Genomic DNA, 25,356 nt, shown 5'->3' on the forward strand with positions numbered 1-25,356 from the left:
ATCAAGACTGGATATCTAACTTCTTTCTAAAAATGACTTCTTTTATAACATTCAGACAACAAAAAAATGTCAACCACAATCTAACAAAATCCTACACATTTCCATACATATGGGTGTGTGTATATATATGCATACACAGCTGATTCCCATTCATAGGTTTCAGATTTGTGAATGCACCTATGTGTTAAAATTTACGTAAACATCCAGATCAACATTCTATAATTTTCAGTCATTTGCAGACTTTAGAGAAATGAAAAATCTGGGTGCGTGTTCCCAGGCCAGGTGGAGCAAGGTGAAGCCTACAGCTTATGCTCCTCACTGCCCTGCTTGGAGTCTAATGCCATGGTTTTTGCATTTCTGTGCTTTTTGTTGGGATTTCAGGTGTTTTGCTGAAGTGTGTCTATTGTTCCTAAACATAAAAGGCTCTGAGATGCCTTACAGAGAAAACAGGTAAGCCTCATCCAGGCACAAGTGCAATGTAAGTCATGAGTAATATGTGTTAAATAAGGTGACTTTAAACAAACATGGCAACAGGATAAGCATGTATTTCCCCTGGACAAGTGTCCAGTATACACTAAAAAGAACAATGAGAATCAATCATGTATATCTCTACACCCACATTTAACCCTTACATCTATACATATACATCACAAATAAATATGTCCCTTTCTCAACTGCAACAATTTCTTAGTATTCCCTAGTTTCCCAAGACCATGATAGTTCAAATAGTACTGGCCACTATTTGGATTCTCAAATAGACACTAGGGGTACCTTACCTGTACATTGAAAAATTGTTTCCATACCTTATACTACCGATACTAGTAACATGGGTATCCAAATTACTGTCAATGCATAAATGATTAACAAAATCTTTCTCTCTTGTCCATAAGAATCTGAGTCTGTTAACTGTTAGCTCTTTTCCCCTAAAAACTTACTCTGTCACCATTGGTTATGGTTAAAAATAACCCTCACTGGTTAACTGTATCTGGAGTAGAATTACAAATATCTGCTAGGAACCCATAGTTTCAGTTATTCATTTTTCAGAAAAAAAAATGAATTAGCATAAGCATGTAGAAAATGGTTAACTCACCAATAATAAAATAATGCAAATTCAATAAATTTTGGTTTTTAATTGAAATTGTGCCCAGTGGGTTTTCTCACGGGCACCCTGGGACCTGATGGAGGTGTTGCATAAGGCTCTTAAGCGAGGATCCTGCACTTGGTTCATGTGAGCCTTGCTTCCTTGCAACTGAACTGTCACACGGGGCCAAAGACAACAGTTCCTTGGGTAGGATGCACCCAGCCAGTAACTGGGATTTCTGCCCTATGTACTTCTAAGTTAATCTTACATCAAGGATGGCTTATGGCATTCTTGTGAGTCAAAGGTCTGGCTGGGCTTAGCCACTCCTGATGGCTCTTGTTATCAAAAACCTCATTCAACTGTGACCCAAATAAACAAATGATCGGATAAAAGATGTGAACAGAAATTACTTAAGAAAAAAAAATAAATGAACCTAAACATATAGAAAGTGATTAACATCAATAATAAAATTAATGCAAATTCAATATATTTTTGCTTTTTAATTGAACTTGTGCCTTGTGGGTTTCTAATAAGAGGCAGTGAGAAGAAGGGGTCAGCACTCAGACAAATACAGGTTCACACTCCAATTCTGTAAATTTGCAGCCTTATGACTTTAAGTCAATAATTTATCTGAGACTCAATTTCCTTATCTATAATGGAAAAAGAAAGAATAGTCCCCACAACTCAGTTATTATAAGGGCTAACTGAAAGACAGAGTCCAGGAAAGGCGTAAGTACTGTGTCTAGAATAAAATAGTTACCCAGAAGATGGCAGCCTTGGTTAGGATCTCTGAGGTTTACAGCCTGCGCAGACATGGTGGGGTTTACGGTGCAGAGTCTACCTTTACTGCTTATTCCTTAGGAGGCTTAAGTACCTTCTCTTCTCTTAAAAGGAAGTCATCAATTTTCTCAATTTTACTGGGTATGAAAAGCAATTCTGTGTTTGCCCAGTTCTGCAACAGTCTTCACATGGCAGGGTCTCTTTTTGGTAAAAGGCTTTCCAGTTCTAATCCCCAAATGAGTACAAGTCAGTTGCAGACTCTGTCACCCTAGCTGCTTCTCTCACTGTCCTGATACCAAGAGGGGGGCTCATTACTGGGCTTAGAGGACGTTCTGACTACAAGCTGCCAATTGTTAAGCACTTTATGAGTTGTTTAGGATGGGATTAGGCATTCTCTTACATCTGGAAAAGGAAAGCTCATGGAAAGCTCAAGTGGAAATGCAGAGAAGGGCACAACTGCAAGTTACCTGAACTTTCTGTCTCTCAAGGGCTCCACCACATTCTCAACACAAGAACTCAACGGCACATGGGTGCACTGCGTTGCTATCATGTTTTCTGAAATACACAAAAAACGAGAGACACAAACATTACATGTATGTATATGCACACGCATACCATTTGACATGGTTACAATTCTAGAATTCCTTTATATGATGACTTTCATTATAATTTCAAAATAGTGTTCCATGGCAAAGTGCGATAAGATGCGGAAAATCAAGATCACTCAACCCTCTCGTACAGGGGAGCACTTCAGTTTTGACATCTGATCTATAATGATCCTTCAAGAACAAAGAGTCCAGAGAGCAGCAGGTCCACTCCAGACAGGATGACCACACAGGTGGTCACTGGCATGGGTGACAGGTCACAGCCAGGTTCAGGAGATTAGTGAAGTGAAATTCCTTGGCAGTTATTTCATTATTGCTTTTAAGAAGTACCAGCAGTGACAGAGTTTGGCTGGTAAATTGGTAGTCACTGAAATGGTACCAAAGTCCCAGATCTCATAGTATTTATACCGTAGGTTGGTAATAAAAAACTAATAATTATCTGTGCTCAATGTAATGCCACATATCAGGGTTCAATTCAGAGATATATATTTCTTTTATATAGGGTGCTATATTTGGGATGCAGTAGAAATAAAAGACTATTTGTGAGTTTTGTCATTATTCCCTTGAAACAAAACACTAAAAAACAAAATTATTTTATGTGTAATGTATCCTTGGCTGCATGTCTGAAATAATAAAAATTTATAGAAATGTATCAAGGACCAAAATTGGCTATTTTTTTATTCATTAAAAACCATGTTTAGTATTTTTAGCATTCAAATAATTATCTGTAGTGCTCCCCTCTTGACTTTTGAAAAACATAATCACACTCCTGTACAAATGGTTTGGACTTTGTATATTTGCCTTTATATGCTTCTATAAGTTTCCCCCATTTCTACCTATGATCTGTTATTAAATTTTCTAAATATGTGGACTTTATGAAGTTAGTATGCCAAAGAAAAAAACAATTAATGGATTCCAAGCCCCTTTATGGTTTTCGAACGTCCCCCTTAGAATTTTCAAGAACACTATAATAGTAATGAACCAACTAATACTAATGTTTGTAGAAGACAGACACTGAAAAAGTATGTCGCATACCTTTATCTTCCAGATTGTTCACTGCGTCTGCTGGAAGCTTGTGGAAGGGGGTAGATGCAAGCTGGGCAGCAGAGGTGAAGTCCCCTGTGCTCTTAGGACTGGGTGCCAGGGTTCTGTTGCAGCGAATACCCCAGACGGTTGAATCATCCAAAAACTCTTCAGAATGAGGCACTTCCTACAACAAAGGAGGAGCTGAAAAATAATCGCCATCTTCTTGTTTTGTCTGTGAAATTTAGACATTAAAACTTCAAGCTGGGTGCAGTGGTACAGAATGTATCCCTGCCATTCAGGAGGCTGAAGTGAGAGGATCACGTGAAGTTTGAGACCAGTCTGAGCACCACAGCGAGATTTTGTCCCCAAAAAACATTTTACCCCTCATCTTTAATACATCTCAGTGGAACTACAACACAAGGGTCACATTTTTTATTTTAATTCTACATTTTTCTTTAAATTTGAAAAAAAAATTCCAGGTTTATAGAAAGATTACAAAGGTGGCACAGTCTCATATAACCTTCATTAAGCTCCCACTAGTGTCAATTTCTTCTAGATCCTGGCACATTTCAAAAAGCTAAACACCACTTGTAGCTATCAGTGCTTATCTGGATTTCACAAGTCCCCTCCAATATCCCTTGGCTGTCCCGGATCCAGTCCAGGATGGCATGTGTGTGCCACTGTCCTGTTGACTTTGTCTCCTCTAGTTTATGACCATCTATCAGTCCTTCCTACACTTTCCTTGCACTGAAATTTGTGAACACTTGTCAGGAACTGTGCAGAATGTCCCCCTAATTTGGGCTCGTTTTCTCACACGTAGACTAGAATTATAGGTTTTGGGGAAAACTTGGGGTAAAGGACCTTCTCATTATACAGTGGGGATGCATGCTAGCTAGCCACAAGGCTTGTTCCTGGTGAGGTTAAACCCAATCACTGAGAAGGCATTTGTGAGGTTTCCTCATGGGAAACCATTTTTCCCATTCTCTATTTGTTAGAGAATGGGAAAAATGTCTTACCCAAACTCAAGGGAGGTAAATTAAACTCCACCTTCTAGGATGTCATTAAAGCATTTGTGGACAAATGTTAAACCACCGCAGAATCAACAGTGGTGAGATATTTGGAGGCTCCAGAAGTGCCTGTTTCTTCCTGAAGTTTTATTCACCAATGTCAGTTCCTTAGTGGATCTTGCCTATAGCATTTATTTTATTGGGACTCTAATGATGCCTTCCACATCACTTGGAATTCTTCTCTAAGGAAGAATCATCCTTTGCTCCCTTTTATTTATATCAATATCTGTTTTATTTCTTGGGTGATAATTCAATATTACTTTATTCTACTTATTGTTCAAATTTTTCTAGGTTTAGCCATTGGCTCATTCAGGTTGGCATCTATATTCTTTTGATATGCCACATCTTTCTTGGTTTTCTTATAGGAAAAAACAAAACCCAAAATCCTTCCTTAATTTTCTAGCACAATATGCTCCAGACTTATCTTGTATTTTTCTTGCCCCAGCCCCTAGAATCAGGCACTTCTCCAAGAACAGAATTACGGGTCAAGTTTTATAGAGTCTGTAGGGAAAGACAAATTGCTGAGTCAGGTCCATAGCTCATGACCCCCTTTGGTTGCCCTTACAATGCCACCCATGGTTTTTATTTTTTTAATTTGTTTAGATACGCATGACAGTAGACCGTATTTTGACATATTATACATACATGGTGTATAACGTAGGATTCTATTCCTGTGGTTGTTCATGATGTGGAGTTATACTGGTTGTGTATTCATATATGAACACAGAAAAGTTATATCGGATTCATTCTGTTGTCTTCTCTACTTCCATCCCTTCCCTTCATTACATCCCTTTCCTTCAATCCAATGAACTTCTGTTTGCCCCCCACCTTTATTGTGTATTAGCATCCACATATTGTAAGGGTCTGGCGAAATGTCGGAGTAAGAGACGGCAAGAGACTGTCTTATGCAAAAGCAGAAGGGTGGGTTTATTTGGAGACCAGCATGCTAGGGCTCTCTCTATAGCAAAGAGAGATAGAGCCCTGAGAACAGCTTGAGCAGAGCTTATATACTTTCCTTGGAGAGGGCAGCGAGAGAAGTTACATTTTGTAGTTTGGCAGTTGGGGACAGCTCATTCTGGGAACAAGATTAGCAGACAGTCCACAGTTAGGGACAGCACATTCTGAGAACAAGATTAGCAAACAGTCCTTAAAATTTCAACAGTGTTTTGTTAAGCATATAGAGAAACGGAATGACAAGTACCTTTTTTATTAACCTTTCAATATCAGAGAGAATATTTGGCCTTGTTTTTTTGGGATCGGCTTATTTCACTTAACATGATAGCTTCTAGTTCCATCCATTTACCAGCAAATGCCATAATTTCATTCTTCTTTATACCTGAGTAATGTTCCATTGTGTAAATATACCACATTTTCTTTATCCATTCACCCGTTGAAGGGCACTTAGGTTGGTTCCATAGCCTAGCTATTGTGAACTGATGTGGCTGTGTCACTGTAGTACTGTTTTTAAGTCCTTTGGGTATAAACTAAGAAATGGGATAACTGGGCCAAATGGTAGTTTCATTCAAAGTTTTCTAAGGGATCTCCACATTGCTTTCCAGAGTGGTTGCACCAATTTGCAGTCCCATAAGGAATGGATGTAGACCTTTTCCCTCACATCCTTGTCAACATTTATTGTTACTTGTATTCTTGATAATTGCTATTCTGACTAAAGTGAGATGGAATCTCAGTGTAGTTTTAATTTGCATTTCTCTAATTGCTGCAGATGTTGAGCATTTTTCCATATATGATTTGACCTTTCATATTTCTTCTTCAGTGAAGTGCCTGTTGTGTTCCTTTAACTATTTACTGTTGGGTTATTTCATTTTTTGGTGTTATGTTTTTTGGGTTTTCTTTGCATATGCTGGAGAAATGCTCTACCTGAGTGGCAGATGAAGAAGATTTTCTCTTATTCTGTAGGGGAGAGAATTCTCCCTCTCTCCATGTTTTCAATTGTTTCCTTTGCTAAACTTCTTACTTTGGCACCATCTCATTTATTGATTCTTGATTTTGCTTCATGCATTTTAGTTGGTTCCTAAGTGAACATGATGAAGAGTTGGGCCTACATTTTATTCTAGTAGATATGAGTTCAATTTCATTCTGCTCTAGATGGATTTCCAGTTTTCCCAGCACCATTTGTTAAGAGGCTATCTTTTCTTCAATGTATGCTTATGGTGCCTTTATCTAGTATGAGATAACTGTACTTATGCTGGTTTGGTTCTCACACATAATTTTTATATCTTCTGCATTGTCTTCATAAAATCCACCATCTCTTCCAATGGAGGCGAAACTGGCAGATTGTTTCTTCAGATGATATAAGATAAAGTACTGGCTTATGTTTAGCATCAGGATATATGGAAAATGCATTGTGGGTTTGGTAAAAGTAATAGTTCAGCAAAATGTACCTTTAAAGTGATGGCACTATGTCTGCAATTTACTTCATTATTTGTGAAAATTTTAAGCTCAATAGATCATCAGAGGGATTAGGGAGTCAGGCAATAGTTCATCCAAACAACCCCCCAAGGGACTACAAATAGGAGCCAGGACTTGGTGTCCTAGTGAGGTGCTTGGTGAGCCAGTGGCTCTCAATGGTGCCTCACTGCCATGGGGTCAGGCAGGGGCTGGGGATCGAGCACACTGTGGGTATACTTAGGACCAGGGTGGAAGTCAATGAGGACGGACACAAAGGCCACCGTAGTGGAATGCAGTGGGCTACTGGGCAGTGAAGGGTGCCTGCTGAGCTGTGCTGAGGATGGTCCATCTCAGCTGGATTCAGATTTGTTGGGTTTCTCACTGATATTCCACTTCGGCCTCACTTCCTCCGTCTAGGAAAAACAAATATCCCCAGGTGGCTTGTTCTTACTAGAGGGAAGGCTCTTTGAGGGCAAGGATCATATCAAATACATTTTTATTTCCTATACATATTAGATATCTGGCACATCACAGGTATTCAAATAATTGTCAAACAATATTCTAGCAATATTAGAACAATAACAAGTATTCTAATAAGTAGAATAACGATTTTCTACTTCGCACAATATATTGTGGTTTTATAGACATCACACCATTTGAGTGGCATAATCACTTGGCAGATCTGTGTCAGATGAAGTAGAGATTGGCTTACGTTTGGTTTTGAAGGAAGTCTGTTGCTAGAGCGTTCTCCAAAGGTCCTGGCTCCTGTGGGCTTGTTTTTAGGCTGTGGTAACCTAAAGAAAAGATTTATAAAATCAAAAACAGCAAAATATGGTGATGAAATAAATGCTACCACTTGATCTAATGTTAGAAAGATTCTCCCCTCATTTATTAAGGGGTTTCTTACTATTACACTTCCAGAAAAAGTGAACTGACTATGTAAATATAAGTTGACTAACAGTTACCAAAGAGAGGGTAGAAAATGCAATTTTTGTTAGTTTTTAAATTGTTACAATTTTTTTTTTAGGAACAAAATAACAATTAGAAGCATGGCCAATAAAATACCTTGGATGCCTTGAAACACCTTAGCTCTTTTCCCAGTGCCTGGCTAAGATGGGGAACTTCTCTCTGCATGATGGTCATGCTTTCTCCATTCTGCCTCGGTGTGAATTTCCTCCATACCAAGACACTTGTAATTCACCCAGATATCTCTTTTTCCATAGTTTAAACTATTAACCACTCTCTAGTATCATGTGCCTCTGCCTTAAAACATTCTCTCTGCAGCGTTACCCAGTGTAAGCTGCCTCCTTTCCCACTTATCAATCCTGCAAATGTAAACAGCACAGTACGGACAGCTGCACTGATTCCTCTACATTCTGAAACAATTTCAAACCAGAGAATCCTGTTCTTTGACAAATTCTAATGCTTTCCTTTTTCTACTGTGCTTTCACTTCGAGCTCTGCCCTCCTGGAACCCATGCACAGCACTGTGGCTCTGCAGAACACTGGCAACAAGCTCCCAGCTGTTGGTGGAAAGGCTTATCAGTGCAGAGCTGGGCCAGAACCAGACCATCCTGGCAGACAGTCCAAATTCCCTCCCTGCTGCCTCACCATCTTGAGTCCTGCAGGCACCTCCAGGCATCCTGTGGCAGTATGACATGTGTCCCCCCAGTGATATATTAACTTGATGTTTCTTTACCCATAATTTTCTTTGTTTCCATCTTCAAAAATAGGAAAAGCAGATGTCAAAGTGACAACTTTATTGACTCCCCAAGCCCCAGAAGAATTTGCATTTTCTGCAAGAGAATAAAAAATATATTTCATGACTGTTCTAGGAAAAACATGACCCTTTACACTAAAACTTCAACTACAAATGAAGTGGGAGGTAGAGGGGAGAAGCTTATAGAAAAGAACTGGCATCAGTTTTTAAATACTAGGTGGTAAGGCAAATCACTTTGAAGTGGGATGAAGTGATTTAACTATAATCACTGGGCAGCCTCAGGTCCCAAATGACTGCCACACATCAAGAACACAGCTCATCATTCTCCTATGCCACTTCTATTATCTTCCAGTGTGGTGCCAGACAGGAGAACAGTATTCGTAGTTAAACTTTGAATCACCTTTCTTACTCAACCCAACTAACATGACTCATTTTAGAGTAATGTATTGAGAAAGTTAATAGAAAAACTTGCATAAATTAATCTTTCAAGGAACTCTGAACTGATAAGATATTTACAATTAATACCATTGTTTTCAATAGTCTGGGGCTGAAATAACCCCTGGATTCTAAGAAGAGGATTCCTAACGCTTAGGTTTAGTAAGGTCAGAAGGCTTCCTGTCCCATAGCCCCAGTACAGCCCAAGGAGTGTGCCCCAGCAGGCCAGGATGAAGAGACCCCCATGAAGCTCACCTTCTTTGGTCTCTGCTCCACTCTGTGACTGGAATCCATGAGCACTCTGACTCATACATCTGGAAGAGAAAACCCTGAGACACACAAGAATCAACATGTCTTACAAGAGAGTTTCTCATTAACTCTCAAGAAATAATAGTAAAAGAAGCTGGTCAACAATCACAGCCTGTTGCTGAAACACAGATGGAGCTGCTTAGATCCACGGTGTAAATAAATGAAATGTTTTGTCTCTTCAGTTCTTTTTGAGGAAAACACTCTTACAGATAAAGGCCAGGCATGGAACACTAGTATGTCGTGTCACTTCTGTGTCTCGGCACCATAACAACCAGCCCTCCTTGTGGCAGGACAGGACAATGGCTTCCTAGTTCCAATGGGCTCATTTGCTGAACAGCATAAGGGGCTGACTGGGCACTGATGCCCAACAAGGTGGAGGCACTGATGTGCTTCAGCTGAGCGAATACCTTTCTGATGAGCCCACAGCCTCAGGCTAACATCCAGATTTTAAAACAATAGCTACCAACAAAGATAATAAAGCTATGCAAACCACTTGCATTAAAGCTGTGGTTAAGTACACTAGGGGCAGGGGCCTCGCCTCATACTGCCCAGAATTCCCTTAAGGAATGTCATTAAAATGTGAAGTAAAAAGCACAAAGCACTTTTAATTAAAAAATATCGTATCAAATCACAAGTTACAAGACAGTCAAATTGACTGAAGATAAAAACAAACACAACAAGTGATGTGACATTAATTCTAATATCTGAAACCCAGAAAACTCTCAAAATTGGGGAAAAAACTTTCACAATAGTGTGGAGGTGGCTTGTGACATGGAGTCACAAACGTCAATCCCATACTGCTCCGTGGGAGGACAAAAGGTGTACGAGGGCATGCTAGCCACTGCCTGGAGTAATGTCCCCTGCAGGCCTTGGCCACAGCCAGGAGGCAAAAGGCAATTCCAACTACAGGTGTTTATTCTTCAAATACAGAGCGACTTGCGTTTCAGGAAATTTTAATTTATAATTCAGAAGAAAAGTATGAAGACAAACAGATCTAAAATCTAGAAGAAGGATAGATCCCTCTAAAGAAGTATAAAATATAGAAGTTTGAAAATTTTGGGCTCAATGTTTTGATAATTTTTTTCAACAACATATTCATATAAATCATTTTAGCTGGGTATGGTGGCACACACCTGTAATCCCAGCTATTCAAGAGGCTTAGCCAAGAGAAGCCCACGTTTGAGGCCAGCCTCAGCAGCTTAGTACATACTCTCAGGAACAACAAAACCAAAAAAGAGATGAGGATGTTGCTCAGCGATAAAGCACCCTCAGGTTCAATTTCCAGTACTGCAAGAAAAACAATTTTTAATAGAGATACCCCATCTCTTACATAATGCTCTTGATACTGCAGGTCATAAAAAAGAACCTGACAGATGCCATTTATACCACTCTCATCTCCAGGACTGGCTTTGACTTACCTGGACTCTGTCACTGGCTGGGCTGTCAAAGGAGTAGGAGGAGCTATGCTCTGGCACACTGCTGGGGACACCAAAGCAGGAGGAACAGCATCTGCCGCAGGAGGAACAACAGGAGGCACCTCTCTGGGCTTCTCGCCCAAGTTCTTTGGGGTTTGCTGATTGAGTGACAGAAGACATCGAGCACCAAGTTCCCACTGAGCACCTGTGCCTAGCCCCACACATGCTGAATCCACCTTTCATGCCAGACAAACAAAGGAACAAAAATAAACCACAAAGACCAGAATGTTATTATCAGGTATTAGAGCTTTCAAAGCATGTGACCCTAATCCTTCCAGGTGCTTTAAAACACCTGGAAATTTTCAACAGTGACGAAAAAGACCACTCCAAAACATAACGAATGCTTTGTTGCTTCCAACCCCGGCTGTGAATGCCACTCACACTTCTAACCATTGGAAAATAACCAGCCTCTGCAGTTATATTAGTATTTAAGAAGTGTCTTGTTTCTCTTTATTAAACTGAGGGAAAAAAAACAATAAATCAATGTTACCAAACGCTCACAATGGTGTTCTCTTAAACTACCCTTGATAGGCAGCGTCCTCTTCCTGTATATATGAACTGCCTCAGAAACAGGGTTCATGGTGGGAAGGATTAGACTAAAGGTCTTTGTTTTTCTGATCACAAGTACATAGATTAGAACTAATGTTACCAACTTAAAAGACAGAAGGGTTAATTCCTTGCCCAAAAAGTATCCTTACAAATTGTTAGGAAAAACATCAAATGTCTAGAATATTGTTTTAAACAATAACACTAGTTATCAAAGAATATAACTTAAAACCACCTACACCATTTCCTTACCTACTAAATTAGTACAGATCAAAAATAATTGTACACCCCAACTGGAGGAGGAGCCCAGCCTCCTGCCCGCACGGTAGGCAGACCACGAGGCCCGGAGAGGGGGCCCAGCTGCCCACCAGCGAGGTAGACAGACCACCCCAACTGGAGGAGGGGCCTAGCCGCCTGCCCATACAGTCACCTGACCGAGCTCTGGACAAACATAGGTCTCCCCTACCTCATCAAACACCTTATGAGAAAAACTGATGGAACTCATCTTGGAAAATCCCACCAACCCTTAAAACCCAACAACTGGTGGGCGTGGCTACCAGTTGGGTTCTTCAGTGGATCAGGCACCTGGTTTATGTCTCAGAGAATAAGAGTAGAGAGGCCACAGGTGGAAGCTCAAGTCCTCTCATACTGACTACCACCACCACCCTGAACCCAGAGACTCAAGCTAGGAATTGACAATGCCACCAACTGGAAGAAAAGAAAACAGAGTTCTGAGAGACATTTTTTTCTTTCTTTTTTTATCTTCTCTCTCTCTTTTCATCCATTCATCCAGTCTCCTCTACCCTTCCCACTCTGGTCCTCAAAACCTCAACATATGTGAAACCAAGAATTGTGCATGAAAAAGGTCTTTAAAAACTGAGTCACCAGAATAATATAATATAGAGGAATTCCATATGCCCCACCTCCCTCCCCCCTTTTATTTTTTTTTTCTCTTATTTTCTTTTTCCGGCCCTCTTTTTTCTCTTTCTTTCCTTGTTATTTGTTTTTTTCCTTCTTACTCCCTCTATCCCAACAGACACAACATAATCTATGGGACACAATGAAAGCAGTTCTAAGAGGAAAATTCATTGCTTGGAGTTCATTCCTTAAAAAAAGAAAGAAAACAACAAATAAATGATCTCTCACTTCATCTCAAAACCCTAGAAAAAGAAGAGCAAAACAACAGCAAAAGTAGTAGAAGGCAAGAAATAATTAAAATCAGAGCTGAAATCAATGAAACTGAAACAAAAGAAACAATTGACAAAATTGATAAAACTAAAAGTTGGTTCTTTGAAAAAATAAATCAGATCGACAGACCCTTAGCCATGCTAACGAAGAGAAGAAGAGAGAGAACTCAGATTACTAGCATACGGGATGAAAAAGGCAATATCACAACAGACACTACAGAAATACAGAAGATAATTAGAAATTATTTTGAATCCTTATACTCATATAAAATAGAAGATAGTGAAGGCATCGATAAATTTCTTAAGTCATATGATCTGCCCAGATTGAGTCCGGGGGATATACACAACCTAAACAGACCAATATCAATTGAGAAAGAGAGGGATGCCCTCTCTCACCACTTCTGTTCAAGAAGCCATCAAAAGACTACCAACTAAGAAAAGCCCAGAACCAGATGGGTATACAGCAGAGTTTTACAAAACCTTTAAAGAAGAACTAATACCAATACTTTTCAAGCTATTTCAGGAAATAGAAAAAGAGGGAGAACTTCCAAATTCATTCTACGAGGCCAACATCACCCTGATTCCTAAACCAGATAAAGACACTTCAAAGAAAGAAAATTACAGACCAATATCTAATGAACCTAGATGCAAAAATCCTCAATAAAATTATGGCAAATCGGATACAAAAACATATCAAAAAGATCGTGCATCATGATCAAGTAAGATTCATCCCTGGGATGCAAGGCTGGTTCAATATATGGAAATCAATAAATGTTTTTCACCACATCAATAGACTTAAAGATAAAAACCATATGATCATCTCGATAGATGCAGAAAAACCATTCGATAAAGTACAGCATCCCTTTATGTTCAAAACACTAGAAAAACTAGGGATAACAGGAACATACTTCAATATTATAAAAGCTATCTATGCTAAGCCTCAGGCTAGCATCATTCTGACCGGAGAAAAATTGAAGGCATTCTCTAAAATCTGGAACAAGACAGGGATGCCCTCTCTCACCACTTCTGTTCAACATAGTTCTCAAAATACTGGCCAGAGCAATTAGACAGACGAAAGAAATTAAAGGCATAAAAATAGGAAAAGAAGAACTTAAATTATCACTATTTGCGGTTGACATGATTCTATACCTAGTAGACCCAAAAGGGTCTACAAAGAAACTACTAGAGTTAATAAATGAATGCAGCAAAGTGGCAGGATATAAAATCAACACACATAAATCAAAGGTATTCCTGTATATCAGCGACAAATCTTCTGAAATGAAAAAGAGGACAACCACCCCATTCACAATATCCTCAAAAAAAAAATAAAATACTTGGGAATCAACCTAACAAAAGAGGTGAAAGATTTATACAATGAAAACTACAGAACCCTAAATAGAGAAACAGAAGATCTTAGAAGATGAAAAAATATATCCTGTTCATGGATAAGCAGAACTAACATCATCAAAATGGCGATATTACCCAAAGTTCTCTATAGGTTTAATGCAATGCCAATCAAAATCCCAACAGCATTTCTTGTAGAAATAGTCAAAGCAATCATGAAATTCATATGGAAAAATAAAAGACCCAGAACAGCAAAAGCAATTCTAAGCAGGAAGAGTGAATCAGGCAGTATAGCGATACCAGACTTCAAACTATACTACAGAGCAATAGTAACAAAAACAGCATGGTACTGGTACCAAAACAGGCGGGTGGACCAATGGTACAGAATAGAGGACACAGAGACCAATCCACAAAATTACAACTATCTTATATTTGACAAAGGGGCTAAAAGCATGCAATGGAGGAAGGATAGCATCTTCAACAAATGCTGGGAAAATTGGAAATCCATATGCAACAAAATGAAACTGAATCCCTTTCTCTCGCCATGCACAAAAGTTAACTCAAAAGGGATCAAGGAGCTTGATATCAAATCAGAGACTCTGTGTCTGATAGAAGAAAAAGTAAGCTCCAATCTACATATTCCCTAAAGACCTTAAAAGAGCGCATTATAGGGATACTGCTACATCAATGTTCATAGCAGCACAATTCACAATAGCTAGACTGTGGAACCAACCTAGATGTCCTTCAATAGATGAATGGATAAAAAAAAATGTGGCATTTATACACAATGGAGTATTACTCTGCACTAAAAAATGATAAAAGCATGACATTTGCAGGGAAATGGATGGCATTAGAGCAGATTATGCTAAGTGAAGCTAGCCAATCCCTAAAAAACAAATGCCAAATGTCTTCTTTGATATAAGGAGAGCAACTAAGAACAGAGCAGGGAGGAAGAGCATGAGAAGAAGATTAATATTAAACAGGGATGAGAGGTAGGAGGGAAAGGGATAGAGAAGGGAAACTGCATGGAAATGGAAGGAGACACTCATTGTTATACAAAATTACATATAAGAGGAAGTGAGGGGAAAGGGTAAAAAAAAACAAGGGAGAGAAATGAATTACAGTAGATGGGGTAGAGAGAGAAGATGGGAGGGGAGGGGGGATAGTAGAGGATAGGAAAGGCAACAGAATACAACAGACACTAGTATGGCAATATGTAAAAACGTGGATGTGTAACCAATGAGATTCTGCAATCTGTATACGGGGTAAAAATGGGAGTTCATAACCCACTTGAATCAAATGTACAAAATATGATATGTCAAGAACTATGTAATGTTTTGAACAACTAATAATAAAAAATAAAAATAAAAAATAAATAGAAGAACAGAAAAAAAATAATTGTAATATAGGTTTACTTACATATTGCTTATATAATCTGCTTGGAATTAGAAATGTGTCAGGTTTCAAAATTTTTCAGATTTTGGGAATATTTTCATAGACTAGTTAAGAATGTATCCCTTATTCAAAAATTTGCAATCTGAAATGCTCTCAGATCCACAACTTTCTGAGAATGGGACATGACACTAAAAAAGTTTCAGATTTGGGAGCTTTCCAGATTTCAGAGATACTTGACCAATATTCAGTTCTGAAGAAAATATTTTAAAAAGAATAATCAGAGACTTTCTCTACCAGATAGCAAAATAGGAAAGCTATAGCATATATACAATATGGAAAGATCAAGAAGAGATATACTCTCACTCCTCTTCTCTATCCAGAATTCACCTAATCGTCCCATGCTCCCCTTCCCTACCCCACTATAAGTCAGCCTCCTCATTTGATTTTTTGGCAATTGGAGAAAGGGAGGGGGCAGGGGATTAGCAAGGGAGGTGGAATATGATGGACATCACTATCCAAAGTACATGTATGAAGACACGAATTGGGTGTCAACATACTTTATATATAAACATTTATGAAAAATTGTGGTATATATGTGTAATAAGAACTGTAATGCAAAAAAAGGTACATATATAAAGGCATGAATTGGCGTGAACATACTCTATATACAAAGATAAGAAAAATTGTATTCTATATGTGTAATAAGAATTGTAATGCATTCTGCAGTCATGTATTTAAAAAAACAATAAAAGAGTAAAATATATATATATATATATATATATATATATATATATATATATGTATAAAGAAGAGAGATAGTGACTAAAACAAATATTAGAAATGGATTTTGTAATATAAAAACTTAGTATGTGATAAAGATATTTCGAATAAAGGGGCCGAGCTGGTCAATAAATGATTTATGGACAACTGGCAATTCATTTTGGAAAGTACATCTTCATGCCACCTCTACACAGGAAAATCCTATAAAGGGACCTGGAGGACCAGACCCTTAGGGTACTGAGTATGATGGAGGGACAGAGCTGTGCATCACATTTGTTTTGTTACAACACGATTCCCAAGAACAACAGGGATTACACTTGTAAAACCGAGAGTCAGAATGATCCAGGACTTTCCAATACCAATGGTAGAAGTCAAAAGGCAACGGGCAATGCCTTTGAAAACTCTAAGGGAGGCTGAGGCAAGAGGATTGCCAGGTCAAGGCCAGCCTGGACAACTTAACAGACCCTGTTCCAAGATCAAAAGCAAACCAACAGAAAATGCACTGAGACTATAGCTCAGTGGTAAAGTAACCCTGGGTTCAATCTCTAGTACTGCATAAAATCCAAAATGACTTGAGGGAAAATGATTTCCTTCCTAGAACAGTTCTAGTCAAATCATCAACCAGTGTGAGGGTAGAACAAAGACACCATTAGACAAGCAAGAGATCTCAAAAACTTAACCCAATACATGCTTTTTAAAAAAGTTATGAGAGATTGTGTACGTTTAAAATGGGGACCTTAAGGAAAAGCAATGGCATGTGAATCAGGGATATACCACCAGAGAGAAGCAGGAAGAACCACTCCTCAGAGGCTCTGGGAGACATCTGGCCAAGAAAAGGGAATGGGAGTGCATCTGATGTATTGGATGTGATTGATGAATATTTTAAGTTTCTTCAGAATTTGGGGATAGACGACTGATAAGTAGCAAGAAAATACATAAAAACAAAACAATGTGACAATTATTTTAACAATTGCTTATATCTATCAAGGGAAAACACAAATTATATAAAAATTGAAATAAACATTAAAAATGAAAAAACCCAATAGAAAAATAGACAAATCCATCAAAGTCAATTTATTTGATTGGTACCAGGGATTGAACCCATGGGTGCTTAACCACTGAGTCATACCCCCGGCCCTTTTTATTTTGAGACAGAGTCTCCCTAAGTTGCTGAGGTCAGCCTTGAACTTGTGATCCTCCTGTCTCTGTCTCTTGAATCACTGGGATTTTAGATGTGTACCACCACACCTGGTTTTATGGTCAATTTAAAGAAAAAAGAAGACAAAAAGCCACTAAATAAATTAAAAATGTCCAGTACCACTTGTAATTAAAGAAACAGGTGGTTGAAAATACTTAGGATAACTAACATTATCAAAGTGTATGTGAGAAACAACTAATTTTATATACTATTGATATGAGGTAAAATGAAATTTTTTAGAGGACAGTATTTTAGGTGCACAAACTTCAAAGGCAACAGTTGTACTTCCATCTTTTCTAGAGAAACAATCTTGTATCATGTTTGTAACAGTCTCTGTATGATGTTGGTACCTGCCCTGCTGTAAGTATGACAGAAGACCATGCTGCAGTGGGTAAACTGGCTCTCTGTGCAGTAATATTGAAAGATCTGTAAGATATGTTTGTAGAAAAAGCAGAAAATAAGTCTTATTTATATGGAAAATTCAGCTGTGTTCATTTTTATGTGTGCTCATGCATAGCATATATCTAGAAAAAAGATAAACTTCAGCAATTAGCACTGAATAAGAACATTCGTGGATATTCATGTATGTTTGAGTCTTTCCCCGACCCGTGTGGGCAGCTGAAATTAAGGTCACTTGTGTGAATTTCCAGGGACATCAAGTAAAACACAGACACACACTTTACCTTTAAACAAGCTTCAGGACACAGCTTTTCTGCTCTCGGCCTCAGGCTCCCCAAATGGGGGAGCAAGAGAAAGTCACGAGAGGCTGGCGAGAGAGCAAGCACATTCGGAAGTGGGCTTTTATTGGGGGGGACCCTTATTCTTAGAAAGTTCCATCCAAAAAAGGCCAGAAGGGGCAGGGTTACAAGAGACAGATGAGTGTAATTCAACCCAAGGGGCCATGGAGCAACACACCTAAATCTGAAGGCACGCCCTCAACTTCCTGGACCGGGGCAATGTCCAGGTCACTATAAGATGTAGTGACTGGTCAAAGCCTCTCGGCTCCAGGATGGAAGGTGCAAATCATTCAGAGTGGCTCCCTATAGTTGGGTATACATACTTATATCTAGTGAATGTTCTGGCATAGATTTTGTGTATATATATATATATATATATATATATATATATATATATATATATATATATAACACACACACACACCTTTCATTCAATATTAAAAAAAAATCATTGCAGTCATGAATTTTCTATCATTTTAAAAACATGCATTTAAATAAGCTATACCTTTAAAGTATCCTATGTCATAGACAGACATATACAATGTGGAAGATTAAGCAAATGTAATATAGCTTAAATTATTCCCAATCTCTCCCATTCATAAATAATTTCAAGAAAATATGTGGCTGTAATATTCATCCCTATTTCTTCTTCCCACACAAGACAATGGCAAACAGAAATATGTCTAGATGACAAATTATTGGAAGTCTATAGTCATTGTATGAAAGCCAGAAAAAGGACGCTAAGTGCTAATGTGTGAATATATAAGCATGGACACACACATACATGAAACATCAGCCCTCTATTCTCTAAATTCCTTTGTTCATTCTTCATTTGAATGTCTTTCTGAATCACACAATTTTAAATTTTGGAAAGTTACTAGCTAGAATTAACTCTAAAACAGGGCCTAGAGAGCCAACAATCCCCACCGCTGGGCACAGGACGCCAAGGTCAGAGCATGTCTGTACCTTAGGCTTTTCCTGGACACTGGGCAGGTCCTCCTGGGAAAGCTCCACCACTTGATACAACTTCTTATGAAGATCATCCATTTTCTGCTTTAATAGCTGCTCTTCAAAAGCATTTGCTTCTTTCTTTTTCATATAATGACTGTCTTCATTTACTTAAGGGAAAAAAAAAAGGTTTATATGCAAAGCTTAAATTCAGTTCATCAGAGGAATACATAACAAATGGATAAAGTCCAATTTTAAGATGGCAAGTCCTATTTTAAGATGGCAACATTTTTTAGTCTTTTCCATATTTACAATCTTTATATGCCCTTAGCACAGTAACTATTAAATTCAGAGTATAAATTACAAAAATTTATGATGATCAAATCTATCTGGTAATAGCACAGTATCTTATTAAATGCTTCTCATAAAACAATTGGGGTTGTGCTAATCATTTGAAAATAATTGATCATTTCAGTTTTTAAAAAAGATACGATTCTCTAGGAAGTAAAAGTAAAAGAGCGGGGGCATCAAGCATGCTGTCAGTCACACAGCCCAAAATTGGCTCATGAGACAAAGTAGACTCTGGCTGGACACTTTCAGGCTGTGGCATGTGAAGGAAAAAATTATCCAGGCATAACTCAAAATGGATCCTCCAAGAATATTGACTGACTTTTTGTTGTTGACCAAATATGAAAAATAATGAGCAAAAAAAAAAAAGGCTCACGGAGTGCATATGGTCCAACACTATAGACAGTATAAAAGTCCCGAGTGGAGCAAGGGTCCATCTTCCACATAGTTATAGCAAGAGCCAAGTGCAAACGCTGGTATTAAGGCACACCCTGTTCCCTGTAGGGAGCAAATCTCAGTCTACTCTGCAGTCTCTATGACTAACCCTAACCCTAACCCTAACCCCTAAGACAACACTTTGATCAGGGGTCTCCTTCAGCAAGTTTTGTTTGTAGTAGGTACAGAACTTGGAAAATCTCTTCTGAACTTCAGTTCCTTTCACAGTACAAATGACTTACAGCTTTAGAATAACTGTATACAGAAGTTCAACTCCATACAGATAATATTGAAAACATTTAAAATACTATTTCACTAAGGCTAAGGTGACACTGGCATGAATATCTAGCTCAGGGCTGGTTCAGCCATGGGCTCGTCTGTCAATACGTGAATACAAGTCTTGAACAAACATAGCTGCTACGCTGGTGTTTAACAGAGACCGCTAGGCTTCTGACAGGACGAGCTAGAGACATTTTTTGAAGTCTTTCAGCATAGTCAATTATTTGACCAAAAATGTAATTACTCATTATTTTAATTGACATAAAAACAACTCAAAATATAAGACTATAAGACCAAATACCCCATTGTTCATGCTTCCTCCATTGATTGTATTTCTGGGCTCTCAGTTCTTCAAAGGAAAATTCTGATTCTCCATGAATAAGCTTTTCCTTCCAATACATAACGACCTGTTGAACATCAGCTCTGGCTGCTGAAGATGAGGGCACAGAGCACTCTGATTTAGAAATCACGATCACCCTTTGTTCCCTACAGGGGAAAACACATCACTTACAACAGTGTATGGAAATAATTCTGGAAGGAAACTAAGTAATAGAACTATGCAATGATTGTACTTGCATATTTGACTCTTTATCACAAGCTGAAGGTATTGCTCCAGACACTTCTGAACCCTAAAATACAGAAAACAAACAGAAGCATTAACTTACTGAAAAGAAAACTTCACACAAATTACCTCATAAATCAATATGACAATATATGAGTAGAAAGGCTTCTTAATCTCCAGTAGATTTCTACATGTTCTTGGTAAAATTTCAGTTAATAGCTAAAGCTTTAGTTTGCATCATCATTGGTAGTATAATTTTTGCAACAAAAAGAGCCCATAAACCTTTAAAAAAAATCCATTAAAAATTTCTTCTGGTATTACTGAGGTTGTGGATGCCAACAGCTGAAGCTCTGGGTTTTTAAACTGGCTCCAGTTGGGTATGAATCAAGGTAGGAATCCTGGGCCTATGAAATAGGGAAGCAGAACAAGGAGGAAGAGGATCTTGGTAGGAGAAAAACTGCTGGGGAGGAAGTGAACAGGAGAGATTTATGGAGGGGGCCCTTAGGTCCCATAACAAGTTATATTTGTGAGTTGAGTATAAATTTAGGTTAGATAGCCACGGGCCCAGAAAGCTGACATGGGAACTGGCAGCTGACATGGATGTTAAGTCACAGGAAACAAGGTTAAAGAAAAGAGATGCCAAGGTGGATACAGAAAGGAGCCAGGAGGACCATTCAATACCACTCCTAGTTTCTGTACAACCTATAATAGTCACCATTACCTGATTCTTAGAGATAGAGGCTGAGTTCTTTCCTTGACTTGATTTTGATGGTACCATTTGGTTTAAAATTGAAGCATTATGCAGAGGTTCTGAGGGCCTAGCTATAAGGGAAAACAGGATAAAATAAGGAGAAATAAGAGAAAAATCACACTAACCAAAATTATCACACAATACACCCCCTTGATCTTTCAGTAAGCAGCACAAGAAATAAATCAATTCAATAACACTGCCTCAGAAAATGGAACTAAAATATTTTGTAAGTAAGTATTTTAGAGACAATTTCTGACCAAATCAAAATGTTCAAGAAGTACCCCAAATAACTGTAAAACTGGTTATTTAATCAGGATAGGATAGTCAATGCAAATTGCTGAAATGTGGTATTTATTTCTAAGGGAAATAAAGCCCTGCCATGTTTCCTAAAATTGCCATCAAATACATTTGATTCAATTCAGAACAGATGGAGTTCAGAGTATCTCTTTTTGATTTTGTTTTTTAAATCCCCAAAATAGAGTGAAATCATCAAGTAGATTTGTCTCCTTTAAAGTGCATTATTACCAAAGTGTCTTCCCCATTACCTGAGACAGTATAGTTTGGTTTTCATTAAATACTAGAAGGATTTGCTTTTTAAAGGGAAAAGAAATCAGCAAAAATTAGCAACTAAATTACCAACAATCTGACACTGCAGAAAGTATTATTTTACCTTGAGCTGGCAAATGGGTTTCAGTGAGACGTGTCTGAAATAACCTAAATGATAGAAAAGGCATTAGTATAGATTTTAAGTTTACAGTCAATTATATACTGTATTAAAGTAGAAATTAAAGGTAACAGCTTACTATATGTTAATAAAGACCAAGGTTGAAGTAATATAGTCAGACAAAATGCTAGGAATATTTTCATATCTGATGTACATATATTAAAAAAATTCCTCAAGTCTGTAAATGTTATAATAGTGTTTGGACTCCTACTTTGGTTATTTTACCCATTTTGAACAAAATGAATATTAATATTTGGGAGAAAGAAGTGAAAATACAAAGCTTAGACCACTTATTCAAAAGGTATCTAGATCCATTACTGCCCATGCTCTGTGAGGACATCTCAAACGGGCCACTTCACAGCATTTTTACACATCAACTCTGTGGAATTATATGCAATTCCTAAGCCTGACATTGGTGAGTAATGCAAGCAAGAGTGCATACTAAAAAGAGAAGAGATCCACAACCAAATGCTAGACCTTGTTTTGCTCTTAATTCAAACAAACTAATGGTAGCAAAACCATTTTACATGATGGGGAAAGACTGAAAATTAGGTGATACTGAAGAATTACTTTTAATTTCATAGGTGAGATCATCTACTAAGATTCTGTAAGAAATAATCTTTTGGAGAACTTATAGTAATAATTGGGATAAACTATTTAGCTAATTCGAATCTCCTATAAAAGTCTTTAGCACAGAAAAAACATGATCAAATGTAATAATTATGGAAAGTAGGTAACAGTAACATTTCTGAGCAGTTTCTTTCCTTTACTCTGTAGTGACCAAATTTTCTACAAGGTTTCCCCATAAAATAGATAACAATACAATGTAAAAGCAAACATTTCCTCTCCAAGTAGGAAATGCCAGGAGGAGCTGTACGTAGAAGCTACCTGTACTGCTGTTGCAAGAGCTCTTGAGGTTCAGCCTGGTTTTGAATTCCTCTCCAAAACACAGCACTGGCCTGCTGCAACTCCCCCTGGGCTTCCAGATGCCCTGCCCAGGAAATGTACAGAGGAGATGACTGGATTCCAATCCCCTGGTTGTACAGAAACTCAAAAAACTGATGTGGGTCACTGTTGTATTCAGCCTACAGGAACCCAGAAGAAAAGCACAGAATAACAATGAGGCAAGGGTGGAGGAAAGATGTTAAGAGCTGGGCTGGGGCTGTGGCTCAGAGGTAGAGCGCTTGCCTAGCATGTGTGAGGCCCTGGGCTCCATCCTCAGCACTAAATAAAGTAAAATAAAGACATTGTGTCCACCAAAAACTAAAAAATAAATATTAAAAAAAAGATGTTAAGAGCTACAGGGGTGCAGTTGGATAAGAAGAATAATTTCTAATGTTTTAGAGCATAGTAGGGTAACTATGGTCGGCAAATAATATTTCAAAATAGAGGGGTGCATGCAGGAGACAGAGCCAAACTGGCATTTATGAATGAATGTTCCCAACACAAAGAAATGATAAATATATGAGGTGATGGATACTGTATCCCATAAATGTGAACAATTATTATGTGTCAACTAAAAATTTTAAAAATATATAAATACCAAAATAAATAAAAAAAAATAAAATAAAACACAGAACTGCTAATCTGGGTCAGCCCAGAATCTAGCTGGCCCTCCACCTTTCTATATTTGTGGAGGCTTGAGGATATACTATGTAGGCGAAGGTGTGTATGGTTCTCTGGTCACAAGCCTAAGTTAGGATCATTCCTTTCCTTGACATTCAATATCCCCAAAATTACCCAAACTATTTTTCCTTAGATAGTAAGTCTATAAAAACCCATCACATGAAGTATTACTTGTGTCTTGCTCTGAGCTTGCTCAAGGTCCATAGATGCCTCCAACCAGTACTCTGTAATTCAGTGAACGAATTCATGTTTGCCTTATCCACTCCACTCGTGATTTTTTATATCTCCAAACCTTTAACTTCCAGGTCGAAGAGATGCAATCTTCAGGCCTGAGCCTTCATTCTCCCCTTAGTACTAAGTGTAGTTTCTGAGAGCCAGAATGCTCCCCACTGTTTACTCCCTGGAGCTCTCCTGGCACCTGGGAGTTTCCTGCTCATCACGTTTCCTACCCAACAAACCCTCTTTTACTTTTTGGTTTCTATTCCATGTTGGAACATGTACAAACTTGAAATAAAGGAGAATTTAAAAACTGAATCAATGATTCACTATACAGAGCCAAGGCTATACACATCTCTAGTAATCCAACTTTTAAAAAGTTATGACTGGAAACAAGGAATTAAAATAAAAGGCAGTCTAAAAGATCTTAAAATATAGGTCAAAAAACAAAAGTTCAACATGATTACAGATTTGATTATCGATATGAAAGTATACTCACAAATTTTAAACAATAATTGATGAATCTTGGGTCATTGTGGTATCTCTTCGTAACCAAAAATTCCTTCATTAAATGTTCTAGTAGCATTATCAAGTAGTCTTTATTATCAGGAAAATTCTCTTCTACCCACTGCATATACCTAGAAAAATATGGATAATGTTAATTTTCCATAGTACAACATATAGTTGGTTTAAAGGAAAAAACAAAAACAATGCCCCTACCCCTCAAATCCAAATGCTAACCTTTCCCATTCACCAAGTGGGTCATTTCCTTTGTAGCTCTGCATATGGGCTTCAAACATTCTAGAACAAATAAAAGAATGCACATGAAAATTATGGATAATTTATAAGAGCAAAATATTTAATTATATATGATTTATATCATATATTATGTTTATATTAAATATTTATCATATATCTATATATTGTATTATATTATATAATATATATGTGATTTATAAACCTTAAAATAGAAACCTTAAATACCAACCTAAAAGCTATATAAAATTTAAAAGTGCTCTCAGAGGTGGCCAAAAAACTCAAAACAGTCAGTATTTTTCCAGAGGAAAGTTCATCCCTAGCTCTATCCCAGGGTCTCCTGCTTCTGTCCCTGGTCCCCAGGGTTGTTAACCACCCTGAGGGTCAGTGCCTGGAAACTTGCTGCCCCTTCTCCTAACAGTGGGATATAAGCTAGACCCTGCTCAGATCCCTTCTCTTGCTTTCCAGGAGTACAGCGGAGACTGAGTTGGAATAAGATCCAATAAGGGCTTGCCAGCAGGTGGATAAACAAGATTCCACAACTGGATACTCTAGATAGAGTTCATTTTCTGGGCCCCAATGTAACACAAAGTTCCTGAGGAAGAAAAGGTGATTGGC

At 38.0% G+C, this 25,356-nt stretch overlaps 1 pseudogene across 1 annotated transcript in view; it reads right to left on the minus strand.

The window, feature by feature from the left end:
• LOC144371885 (mitotic checkpoint serine/threonine-protein kinase BUB1-like) overlaps nucleotides 1–24,616 on the minus strand; it is a 42,828-nt pseudogene extending 18,212 nt beyond the window's left edge. The window contains exons 1-13 of the transcript XR_013431976.1: nucleotides 24,482–24,616; nucleotides 23,029–23,225; nucleotides 22,087–22,130; nucleotides 21,387–21,487; nucleotides 20,680–20,732; nucleotides 20,405–20,589; nucleotides 19,060–19,211; nucleotides 10,850–11,082; nucleotides 9,182–9,451; nucleotides 8,667–8,828; nucleotides 7,681–7,762; nucleotides 3,502–3,676; nucleotides 2,329–2,416 (exon numbers count right to left, since the gene is read on the minus strand). The product of XR_013431976.1 is annotated as a mitotic checkpoint serine/threonine-protein kinase BUB1-like (transcript). The remainder of the gene's footprint in view (nucleotides 1–2,328; nucleotides 2,417–3,501; nucleotides 3,677–7,680; nucleotides 7,763–8,666; nucleotides 8,829–9,181; nucleotides 9,452–10,849; nucleotides 11,083–19,059; nucleotides 19,212–20,404; nucleotides 20,590–20,679; nucleotides 20,733–21,386; nucleotides 21,488–22,086; nucleotides 22,131–23,028; nucleotides 23,226–24,481) is intronic.
• Between the last annotated feature and the right edge of the window lie 740 nt (nucleotides 24,617–25,356).

This window comes from Ictidomys tridecemlineatus, chromosome Y (assembly GCF_052094955.1).
Source record: "Ictidomys tridecemlineatus isolate mIctTri1 chromosome Y, mIctTri1.hap1, whole genome shotgun sequence".
NCBI lineage: Eukaryota > Metazoa > Chordata > Mammalia > Rodentia > Sciuridae > Ictidomys > Ictidomys tridecemlineatus.